Source organism: Thamnophis elegans, chromosome Z (assembly GCF_009769535.1).
Source record: "Thamnophis elegans isolate rThaEle1 chromosome Z, rThaEle1.pri, whole genome shotgun sequence".
Classification (NCBI taxonomy): Eukaryota; Metazoa; Chordata; class Lepidosauria; order Squamata; family Colubridae; genus Thamnophis; species Thamnophis elegans.
In genome coordinates, this window is record NC_045558.1 from 104,716,344 (window position 1) to 104,728,733 (window position 12,390).

The window sequence follows — 12,390 nt, forward strand, 5'->3', positions numbered from 1 at the left end:
AGGTTCGAACAATTTTTGAAACCCACCCCTCAACACATCTATTCCAATCAATTTTGTTCTCTTGCATAAATGTATTCATAACATTAAAGATATCTTCTCCTGTTGTGATATTCCCACGTGATCCCCACCAAACTCCGGTGCAACGCGTACCCCCACCAAACTCTTCCCGTGCCCCTGGGGGTACGCGTACCACACTTTGGGAAACACTGCTTTTGATGGACCTGCAACTAGGAGTGGTGAGGTGAGGGTTCCCTCTAGTGGAATGAACCCACAGCATCTCACCCAAAATAACAAGGATACAACTTTGTGGGAGTTTCAGCTCTAATATAGCTGAGCCAGGAATACAGCTTAACTCTACTCTGTATTGGTGACATTGGCCCATATTTTCACGTGTTAGTGTCCTATGTTTCATAGATAAAATATTTATTTTTCATGCAAAATATGTGCTTTGCCATTAGGCAAGCTTGCCTTAAGACTTTTTCACATTATAGCCTTTAGCTACTTTTTTCTCATTCATAAACTGGCTGATAATGAAACCAATTTAAAAAAAACCATTTCTAGATTAATGAAAATAATTGCAATTATTTCCTCCACTTGTCCACAATGCTGGCCAGCTGTTCTGTTCAGACTGTGGTTAACAAAGTCCCCGATTAATGGATTCCCCTCCCACACAATCTGGTAAAGCAAGTGCCAATTGCTTCATTCTATTCCTGCGTCTTTTGGGGACTGGTAAGAAGTGGGAGAAATGAAGCAGCTTCCAGTCATCTGGTTCTATAGAAGAAAATTGGCAAAACAGTTAATGTCACCCAGCTAAAACAAAGAAATAGCCAGCTTTTCACCATTTGTAGAGAATAAGATGACTTTCATGAAGATATGTAAGATCTTTCACTAAGATGACAGCGGGTGAAACATATTGTCACCACAATAGAAAGAAAATATTCAGAAATGACTCCCTAAATCACTGAACTATAAGTAGGAAGAGAACAATAAGACTTGCAAGAGTCTATTCTTACAGGTAATCCTTCAGTTATGACCATTACAGCCTGCCACATGGCCATAACTTGTGAGGATAATAAATTGGATCGCCCATATGGCACAGTTTTACAACTGCTTTTGTGGCAGTCAATTAAGGAATGCCAGAAGAAGGTCTTGGAGGTCGAATGGGAGCTTATTTTGATACGGAAAACATATTAATGATTGTAAAAATTGTTATCTGAATACACTGTTTGGAACATGAATAAGGGTATATCCAGGGAGGAGATCTAGGTAAAGCATATATGAGAGTACTGATGAATATAATATATATATATATGTGTGTGTGTGTATGTGTGTGTGTGTGTATATATATATATATATATATATATATATATATATATATATATATATATATATATATATGTGTGTGTGTGTGTGTGTGTGTGTGTGTGTGTGTATATATATATATATATATATATATATATATATATATTTATATTTATATTTATATATATTTTTATATATATATAAATATTTATATATATATATAAATATATATAAATATTATATATTTATATTTATGTATATATATATATATATATATATATATATATATATATATATATATATATATATATACACACACACACACACACACACACACACACACACATGGACACAAACAAAGGCAAAAATGAAAAGAGTTGGAAGAGGAAATCAAAAGAAAAATTTGAAATGTATCTAAATTGTGTTATAGAGGAAGGAGGCACAAAGGGGACAAATTAAGGGTTTGGACAGATAGATATTTAGATAAAGAGATAAGGCCCCTAGCTAGAGAAGAGTTCTATTTGGTTAATTTATTTGGTTTTAATACATTTTGAAATCCTGCAGGTAATTAATTAATTAAGATTAGGAACAATGTAAACTGCTTAAGTTTGTGTAATGGTAAGAAGCTGAGTTCAATGCAGAGATTTTACTGACCTTTTCTTTCTTATTCTTTTTTCTTTTCCCTGTTTTTTCTTTATCACCTTTTTTTTCTTTTTTTTTCTTAACTTATTTGGTTTTAATACATTCTAGACTGTGTTTGATAAAAAGCTATACCGTGTACGGGCTCTGGGAAGTCGGAAGGGGGGAAGGGAGGGGGGGTCATAGGGGGGAGGGGGAGGGGGGAAATATAGTTTGTGCCAGTTTTTAAAACAACATGAATGCACTTGTATACTGTTGCCTTTTTTTTAAAATTCTAGTATAAAAAAAGAAGCTGAATATATCGATGAATAGTAGAAATACACCAAAGTGAGGAGTAGAGGGAAAGAAGGGGGAGGGGCAGAGAGGGAGTGAAAGAGGTATGGAAGGAGGGTGAGATGGAAGGGAGGGGGAGAAAGGAGTGTTAGAGGGGGAGGGGAAGTAGGAGAGGGGAATGTTGGAGGGGAGAAAGGAAAGTTGGAGGGGGGAGAAAGAAAGGGTGTATGGAGGGTTGAAGCGCTATATTGGTTTTGTATTTTGGGGAATACAAGGAGGGTTGTGTTTATTGCTCAATGTTACATGGCCTCAATCAGGCACAGTATATATGTGAATGTATGAAATGAAAATGAAAAATGAAATAAAACATTTGAACATGAATTAAGGAATGCCATAGTTGTTAAATGAGCACTGTGGTCATTAAGTGGATCCAATTGGCCCAGTTTTCCTAAAAACAGAAATGCTAGTTTGGGGCAAAATGTTCATAAAATGCAGCCATGTGACAACAGACTATGGCAAATGGGCATAAATAAGGTCCAGTTGTTGAATGCCTGGAGTGTAGTCAGATGTCTGCAAGGGGGCTCATCCAATCATCAGAACCTTGAATCCAGGTCATAAGTCCACTCGGGTAGGTCCATTGTAACTCTGAATGGTCACTAAGCAAACCAGGTAAGTCCAGGACTACCTGAATGGCCAACCATAATCAATTAATTTTAGCTTTCTTGTGGAATTGATGTCTTGGTTTGGTCCACCTGAACTACTGAACTATTCCACTACTAGCAGCCCAATACAACCAACTATCAAAGGCAGAGGGTAGAGCTGGGAAGAACATACACCAGCCAAATGGAAGGGAGGCATTTGCACAAGTCAGAACCAAGGGCTACTCATGGACTGGACTGCCCTACTTGTGCTCACAGAAGGGAGGAAATGCTGTTTTCGATGCCCAGCAAGAATTGCAAAGGGAAGTTATCCTCTCAGTAGACCAGAGATGGATTCTATGTGATGTCAGCCCTTCCAGCCCCCAAACAGTAGGTAGGAGGAGCAGATCAGTCCTTATTCATTCAACTCTTTCCTATTGTCTTTCACATCTTCAGCTGCATTGTGCAGACTTTTGTGTCTTTTGAAGACCACTGGAGGCAGATATTGAAGGCGATTCCTAGTATTCATCACGGAGTGAGTTTCCCTTCTGGCCTTCCTAGTCCACCTTGTTTGCCCAATGAACTAACAGACTGGTGAAAATCCTGCTTTTAACTGGTGCTGCTCTTTGGGAAAGATGTTACACAAGCAAATTTCATGCCTGCTTGGATAAATATATAGATGGAAAGAAAATGGAAATCTTAGAAATTGGGGTCATCCAACTAAATGGATGGTGGCAAGTCAAGGCAGATACAAATGGAAATCTCCCTTGAAAAATATCTATCCCTACAATCTTCCAGTTAATTTCAGATGTTAGGGCTTGGAAACAAGCCAAAAAAAAACCCTAGGAAAAGATGATTTGTTGTTTATTAAAACATTTATAATTGTCCTTTGCCAGGACAGTGTGCAAATAGGATAGAAATAAAACGTAATGTAATATCAAAGCATCTCAGCCACGTTAGCCTGTGTACTTGTGAGGCTGCCTATCTCTCATAATATCTAACAGGCTGATGCAATCTGACAGAGTTGGTGCACTTCAGATTCCTTTGTTGAAACAATTCCATCTATTGGGATCCAGGAAGTGGGCCTTCTTTGTACCACAATCAGTCCTTCAAAGCAGCCCAGACAGGAAAATAATACCACAAGTACTAGTATGCCTTTACTGTGGGTTATATTAACACAATTTTGCAAGTCTGAAAAGCAGTTTCTCCCTCCCCTGCTTTTACTTTAGCCAGAGAACTAGGGAGGATCCCTCCTGAAATAGTTTCTCTATCCTCCACCCACTCCTTTGGACTTGGATTTCTCTTATTAGACCATGGCCTAGCCTTGGCTTTTCCTCATATCTCCTAAGATGTCATGATATGTGGGAATGACCTTGCTGGTCAGGAATTCTGGGAGTTGAAGTTCACAAGTCATAAAAGGGCCAAGGTTCCCCACCAGTGGCCTACTACACCAGGTCTTCCTGTCTCAGGAAGAATCCTCCCTATTTTTTAGAGTATAAAAGTAATGAACAGGAGGGATAATCTCAGACCTGAAATATTCTGTCGATGTGACCTTACAATAAGATAGAGCCAGAATTCATTGCCAGAACTACCTTAAGGGGGCTTGGGAATAAGGTTCCCCCTGAGATTCCCCCTGAGATTCACCATCCCAGAGGTGTTTTAAAGGGCCCTGAAAACTTGGCATTTGACCCAGACCTTTGATGGATGTGACTTTAGCCACCTTTTTCTTCTTTTTGTTTGCTCCCATCTGCATTTGCCATCTCTGCCATCTTGGATCTTTGTGCTGTTTTTTGTATTTATGTTTTTAAGAATTTGTAAACATCTCAGAGTTGCCGAGAGTTGGCTATGTGTGTGTATGTTCCAGCATATATATGTATTGTGTCACAACCCCTGGTATGCCCAAATATGGGAGGAAGCATATTGCTTCCTTTCTCTGTCTATCGGCTCATCACAAAAGGCCATCCAGACAGAAAGCCATTATTTTTACTGTTGCCTTTGTTACATGTTTTGTCTCCCTTTATTTATTTATCAGCCAAATGCAACATGTGTGTGTGTGTGTGTGTGTGTGTGTGTGTGTTTCAGCATAACTCTGGAATGCCTCAAGCAATTTCAACCAAACTTGGTACACAGATTACTTACACTCTGAAAACAAATACTGTGGGAGGTAAGACACCCCTCGGAGTGTGTGTTCTGTTAAGATACAGTCTGTTGTGCCTTCAAATGGCTTCTATTGTATAGTGCAGTGGAATTGCAATGGTAAACAGTACTCCTCAAGGGGGCTCGCTCTGGTAAGGGGAAAATCCAACATTAGAAATTATGTTTGGTCCAGAATTATTTTGAGGACAAATGTATGGATTAGGATAAATAAATACCCAGACAACACCGGGTTATCAGCTAGTAATAAATAAATTAATAAGAGCACTACTAATATTCAATACAACATGATGCTTCAGTTAATATAGTTGTGTAAACAAAATGACTTTTATCAACCATGAGAAACTAGTGCCGTGGAAATGATCATGTATTTCTTCACATGTAGTTAAAATATACTAACACAATATTATAGTAATATTATAATGAAACTGAGTATTGAAAGGAACCATACTACAGGTATTATCACAACTGAGCCCAAAATTTATGTTGCTAAGTGAGAAATTTATTATGTGAGTTTTGCTCCATTTTATGACCTGTGTTGCCACATTTATTAACTACTGTAGTTAGTAACACGGTTGTTAAATGAGTCTGGTTTCCCTATTGACTTTGCTTATCAGAAAATCACAAAAGGGAATCACATGGCCCAGGGACACTGCAGGTGTCATAAATGTGAGTCAGTTGTCAAACATCTGAATATAAAACACGCAATCATGAGAATGCTGCAATGGGCCTAAGTGTGAAAAATGGTCATGTCCTGTATAAGAAATCTAACATTCTGATTCATAAACAAAACTGAGAAAACTGTGTAGCTCTATGTGTAATTTAGGTTAATGTCAGGGTTCCAAGTAACACACCTAACGGAAGAAGACTCCGATGTTGCAGAAAATCAGGAGATTTGGACTGCGAGATCAAGAAAGAGCTTTATTTGGCCAAATGGTTCAGATAGAGATAACAATTTCTAACATCTGAACAGCGTTCTAATCCAAACACACATTTTTATATTGTATTCAAAGCATCAAAAACACAGAAATATTTTAAAGCATTCTTATTGGCTAAATTCCTTAATTCTAAGCAAAGAAGCGAATTCTACCGTATTTCCCTTTCGTGTCTAGGCTGCAGTAGGCAAGCAGGAAGCACTGAATACATACTGGCTTTTGTGGTTAAGCTATATGCCTGACTCGTAGGTGAGACCTCTAACTGACTTGGCCTCCTTAAAACAGATGCTGTAGTCTGACATCTGTATTTCCAGAGTTCAAGTTTCTGGTTCAAGACTCTGTATAAATGTATAACAAAATAGCAATAGCAATAGCAATAGCAGTAGACTTATATACCGCTTCATAGGCCTTTCAGGCCTCTCTAAGCGGTTTACAGAGAGTCAGCATATTGCCCCCAACAATCTGGGTCCTCATTTTACCCACCTCGGAAGGATGGAAGGCTGAGTCAACCCTGAGCCAGTGAGATTTGAACCGCTGACCTGCTGATCTAGCAGTAGCCTGCAGTGCTGCATTTAACCACTGTGCCACCTTGAAGGGATAGATGGGGCCCCCAGGAGGTCTTATAGTCTGACTCTGTTTCATGTTATGTCAAAATCTCACTTTATGTCCTGCCTTACTGAGGCTTGAATTTCCTCAAAGTTCCATTTTATTAGAGATATCATATTGGCCTATCTGAGAAAACCTGAATTTGAAAGCTTTCAGGTTTTCCCCACCCAAAATAAAGTCCAAGTCCCTGCCCAGCACCTACTTGTCCATCGCATGGTCCAATCAGACCTTGTCCCAACTGAAGATGCCTCCCAGTCACACCACTCCAGGTGCAGGGCAGGATGCCCTTGACTCTCTGAGAAAGGAATGTTATTTTGACTACATATCTCCCATACTCCATATAATCCCCCTCCCATTTTCCCATAGCATTTATTGTGGCAGGCATGAAGGCCCAATGCAAAAGATGGCTTCCAGGCCTGACACTATGCTTATCTCTTCCTGAAATTAAGAAATCACAACAATCCTATTTGTCTTCATCTCTTTTATGTTTAATTAAGTTTTCTTGCTTTAGAGATCCTTATTACAAAATCTTGGTTAATAAGCTCATATCCATTTGCCTCATTACTGAAAAATTATGCCAAGGCCGACGCCTGTCAGTAATGATGCTGAGTGGTGGGAATAGTTCTGTGGAAGGGGGGGGGGCTTGATTTTTAAAAAGTAGAAAAATCTGACAGCCATTGTCTGTTATTCTCTACATAGGTGAGGTAAGGCTCAGATTCAGAAAAACACCCCTTTCTTCATCTTAGAATTATGGGTCCATTAACTATGGAATCAAATTAGTCACAAAGTTCATAACAAATGAACTGAGTCTCCCATTCAAATCCATGAGTCTGTTTTAGAAGAAGTTGGTAACAGTCCCCAATTATGTGTCCCCTGAGTAAAAACATTTAACTGGCGCAGGATTGAAAAATGATTGCTAGAAGTGGCTACTAGGGCCTTAGCATAAGGGAGAAAGTTCATAGATATAATCATATAGTCAACAGCATTCATTCTGGAGCCAGATAGGTAGATGAATTCAGCTGGACTGAACTCCAGGCTGTGGGCAGAGTTTGCCTGCAATACTGCATTCCAACTACTGCACCACCATGGCTCCTTAGAGTGGTTTAGAATACACTATTGCAGGCAAACTCTGCCTACAGCCTGGAGTTCAATCCTGATGGGGCCCAAAGTTAACCCAGTCTTCCATCTTTATAAGGTTGCTAAAATAAAGACCCAGATTAGTGAGGGCAGCATGCTGGCTTTGTAAGCTACCCAGACAGTTATAAAAGCACTATGGGGCTCTTGAAAGGAAAAGGGTTCTGTTTCCCCCCCTTTTTCTCTCCCCTGCCAAAATAGTTCTCAAAGGCACCTGCAAAAACAATTCATGCCCTTTGCTCTTTATCAGTTTCTGTAAAAAGTTCAGTAAGATCAAAGAAGGAAGGAGAAGAGATACGTTGTTTCAAAAACTCCAGCCTCTGACCTCCGAGTGGCAGTGTTGCTACTTTTCACTTTCTAATATTTATCTCTGGCTTATAAGAAACAAAATTCTTAAAATTTCTTTAATGATAAATTTAATAATAAGTAATAGGAAGAATTGTTAAAATAAAAAGGAAGGTTTTAATCCAGAAGTCAAAAAATAAAACAACAAAAAGCAGGGAAGAAATCAATCCGTTCACTTTAAGAGGAGAAATGAGAAACGTTGCGAGCACTTCAATCCACAAAGTATAGTTACAAAGAAAAAAAATTCCAAAGCAATCCAATATAAGTTACTTTCGCCGCTTAATTCTTTTGATTAAGGATCTAATTTGGCTTAAAAAAAATTCTTTTGGGCAGTCTTTCCCAAAATAGAAAAAATACCTCACCAGATGGACTCACTTTCTCTTTTCACTTCCTTCCTTCCGGAGCCATCCTGACTTCATCAGCCTGTGGATGCCTGTTTACCGCTGGCTTGAAGCACTTCCTTTGGGTCAATCAGGGACTTTCCGTTGTCCCTGAGACCAGCAAGGCTTCGTCTTCCTGATTACCATCTCTGCGGGATGGTTTAGGTCCCAATGGACCATCCAGTGGCAAAAGTGTCAACAACGGTCTTGGAGTGTCAAGGCCGCACGTTGTGACATCGCAATGTTGGCACCTCCAGCGTCCTGAGACCTGCAAAATCTGATTTCTGATCTTTTGACCAGCGAGTAAAGAAGAATCAGGATTGGGAGACAGAGTTTTGTGAAACCTGCATCGAAGTGCCACAGTTCAGAGGTATTAATTTGCTAATTAAGGAATGAAAGGAAATAGAACCACGAATCTTCCAATAATGTGGACTACTGCTAATCATCAATTCTCTATTCTGCCTATCAAGGCACTCCCTGTGCCTTGCTAAATTTCCTAGTTGAGTCAAGCCTGAGGAAAATTAATTTTAGCACTTCACGTTATAATTTAAAACTGGTGAATTTGCAAATCAGATGTTGTAGAAGCTTAAGAGAATTCAGAAAACCAGAAGCTGGGCAGGAACATTATTGTGTCCTTTTCAAGAGCAAATCATCCAAAAGGAAAAAAAAATGAGTCATCCAGATGAAACTAAGAAGTGGGCATCTAATCACTACATCATAGCTTGACCTTATATGTGCAAGTGAGTTATTTATAGTAAAAGCACATTGAAATCTCTATTCAAGGAGATACAGGTAGTCTTTCACTTATGACCACAATTGAGCCCAAAATTTCTGTTACTAAGTGAGACAGTTGATAAGTGGGTTTTGTCCTATTTTATAACCTTTCTTGCCACAGTTGTTAAGTGAATCCCTGCAGTTGTTAAGTTAGTAACACAGTTGTTAAATGATCCTGGATTGTCAGAAAGTCTCAAAAGGCGACTGTGTGACTGTGGGATTTTGATTTTGTGACCTTGAGGATACTGCAATGGTCGTAAGTGTGAAAAATGGTCATAAGTCACTTTTTCAGTGTACTGGTGGTCTTGAACAGTCACTAAACGAACGGTTGTAACTCAAGGAATACCTGTATAGTACTCCAGAAACAGAGAAGGAAAGTGGTGGGATATAGGGAGATTCTATGGTTTCTATAATTTCACACTATGGCTTGGCTAGACTCAATTTAATATTCTTTTCATGGTTTTTTTACCTGAGTATCTTCCCCTCATCTAGTTCCTATAGCCCATCTTTTCTTTTGAAACCATTTCACATTTTTGAGAAGTCCCCCCCACCTCTTCAATTGACTTTGGACTCTTCCTTTTTCCATTCTTTTATCTGCTGCATAAGTTGAAACCTACTGGAATAAATCTCTCCCCATTTATGGCCTCTTCAGAGAAGGCCTCATGTGCTCCATCTGTCACGCTTAACTATTTATACCTTCACACAAATACATTGCACAAAGCTCCATGAAAACATGCATTTATACACTCTTAACACTACGAATCTTTTGCCAGCTGGGAGGAGGCAAAGCTGTCGGCTCAGGAATGTTTTCTTACAGCTGCTACCTCTTTAATTTTTATTACTAGTTTTTAGTGAGTTCTAAACGAAACCTTTACCTTAAATTCACCTTATACTGTTTCCAATTAGTGTAGTTACAGGTTGCGTAACAAAAAAAAGACATCTAGGATTCCTATCCTTAAAGCGCCAGAGAGTCACCATCTGGGTTTCAGTGTGGTAGGTAGTCAGTATATCTGACTCACAAAGAGACAGCTTTTGTTGGTCAAGTTTTATAGCCCTTCAACATTTCCCTCCCCTTCCACCCCCAGAGTTTCTTATTTTAGCCATAGCAAGAGAAAGTTACAGATTAATGAGGAATTAAGTGTCTAGTAGGTATTGGGAGCCTGCAAAGACAAACGAAGAAAATAATTATCTAATTTGGGTTAAAGGGGAAGATTTGAATTAAAAATGTACATCAATCACAGGACAGTGACTCAACTTACTACCATTCAACGTTACAACAGCATTGAAAAAAGTGACTTATGGCGGGTCTTCACTCATGACTGTGACATCATCTCCACAATCAAGTTGAGCAAAATTAGGATGCTTGATAACTGGCATGTATTTGCAATGGTTGCAGCCAGAGGTGGGCTTCAAAAATGTCAGCAACTGGTTTTCTGCCTGGTTGCTGGGTGGGCATGGCCATGATGGGCGTGGCCTAGTTGGCCTACTGCACCACCATGGGGGGGAATTTTCATCTTCCTCAGGCTCCAGAGGCTTTCCTTAAGCCTCTGGGAGGGCAAAAACTGCCTTCCCTGGGCTCCAGAGGCCCTCTGGAGGCTGGGAGGCATGGAGACTCCTGGGAGGGGAGAGGAGGGGAGGAATGAGTAGGTGGAGCCAATCAGGGATAGGAATTTGAGATTCTCCAAACCGGCCATAACATTAGCTAGGGGTTCTCCTGGACCCAGCGAACCGATAGCAGCCCACCCCGATTGCAGCATCCTAGGGTCATATGATTGTCATTTGTGATCTTCTCAGCTGGCTTCTGTCAAGTCAGTGGGGGAAGCCGGATTTGCTTAATGATAATGTGATTCACTTAGCAGCCAACACACTTAACAGACTGCTTTGCTTAGCAACCGAAATTTTGGTTCTTAATTGTGGTCCTAAGTTGAAGACTGCTTATATCCATGAGGACTACAACATGGAAAAAGCAAGGTTGCATTTACTTTCTAAAGCATGTAAGATGGTCAAGATGTGCCCTAGAGGGAAGATGGAAACAGATAATCAGGGTATGACTGCAAAGATGAATGACTGAAAAGCAAGCAGCAAGTGGGGAGATGCTAGCCAGAAGAGTATTAAGAGTCCAGAATCACAGGAAAGTGGGCATTACAATTAATTCATTATTTTTAGGTCCTGTATAAAGGGCTATTTATTACTGCCTTTCTAAATGAAGAGGATGAGGGTGCTGCGAGAGCTTCTAATGGATACAATTATGCCCTGGTCTATGAGTACTTCAGTTACTGATTTAATTCTTTCTTTAGCTTCTGGGCTTAAAGGATATATAGAATTTACCTAGAAAGTGGCTTTGTGGGGTCAATTTGAATGTTAACTGCTCAGTGTCTCATAATTAGAATGCCCCCCCCCCCCGCCCATAGAATATCTACAACTTGTTTCAAAGCAGAATCATCTGTAAATTCAAGCTGGCTATCTTCCTGAAGAGGCATTTCAGGTAGAACCAGTGGTGGGATTTAACCAGTGTAACAACCGGTTCGCTGAGCATGCACTTTGCATATACTCAGTGCATTTGAAAACAGCTCTGAAACATAACGTCTACTGCAGCTCCGGTGAGTAAAACAGCTGAGGTGCAGCAATCCGCTCTGCCGTGCCTATCAGCTGGGCTTCAAACAAAGGAAATATAGGACAGACTTGTGCAGGGGTGGGGCCAACTGATTGCTGGAAGTATCGGTTCGCCCGAGCCACTCTGTACCAGCTGAATCTCACCCCAGGGTAGAACCAATTTTTATCTTTCTTATGGTGGGAAATGCAGTATTGGGTGACTCCAAAATGGCACAACGGATCCCTTCCAAGAGCATTTAGAGAAGAAAGATTTAGGAGAAAGGCTTGCTGAAGAGCAAATAGGTTGTATAGAGACAGTGAGCAGTTTAGAAAAAGGATGTAGAATAGGTGGACATTCCAACTGCCTTATGCCACAGAGGAAGAACATTTGGAAATTCTGTAAAGTGCTGACCATAGAATGAAAAGTGCTATTATTTGAAAAGAAAGTTGATTTAGTGTAGTGGTTGAAGCACCAGGCTGGAAAGCTGGAGATAGTGTATTCTTGTCCATCCCTTTCAATAAAGCCAGCTAGATTACCTTAGGCCAGGCACTCTCTTTGAACCCCAAGAAGCAAGCAATGGCAAACCATGTTGCCAAGAAAATTGCATGGACTTGCCA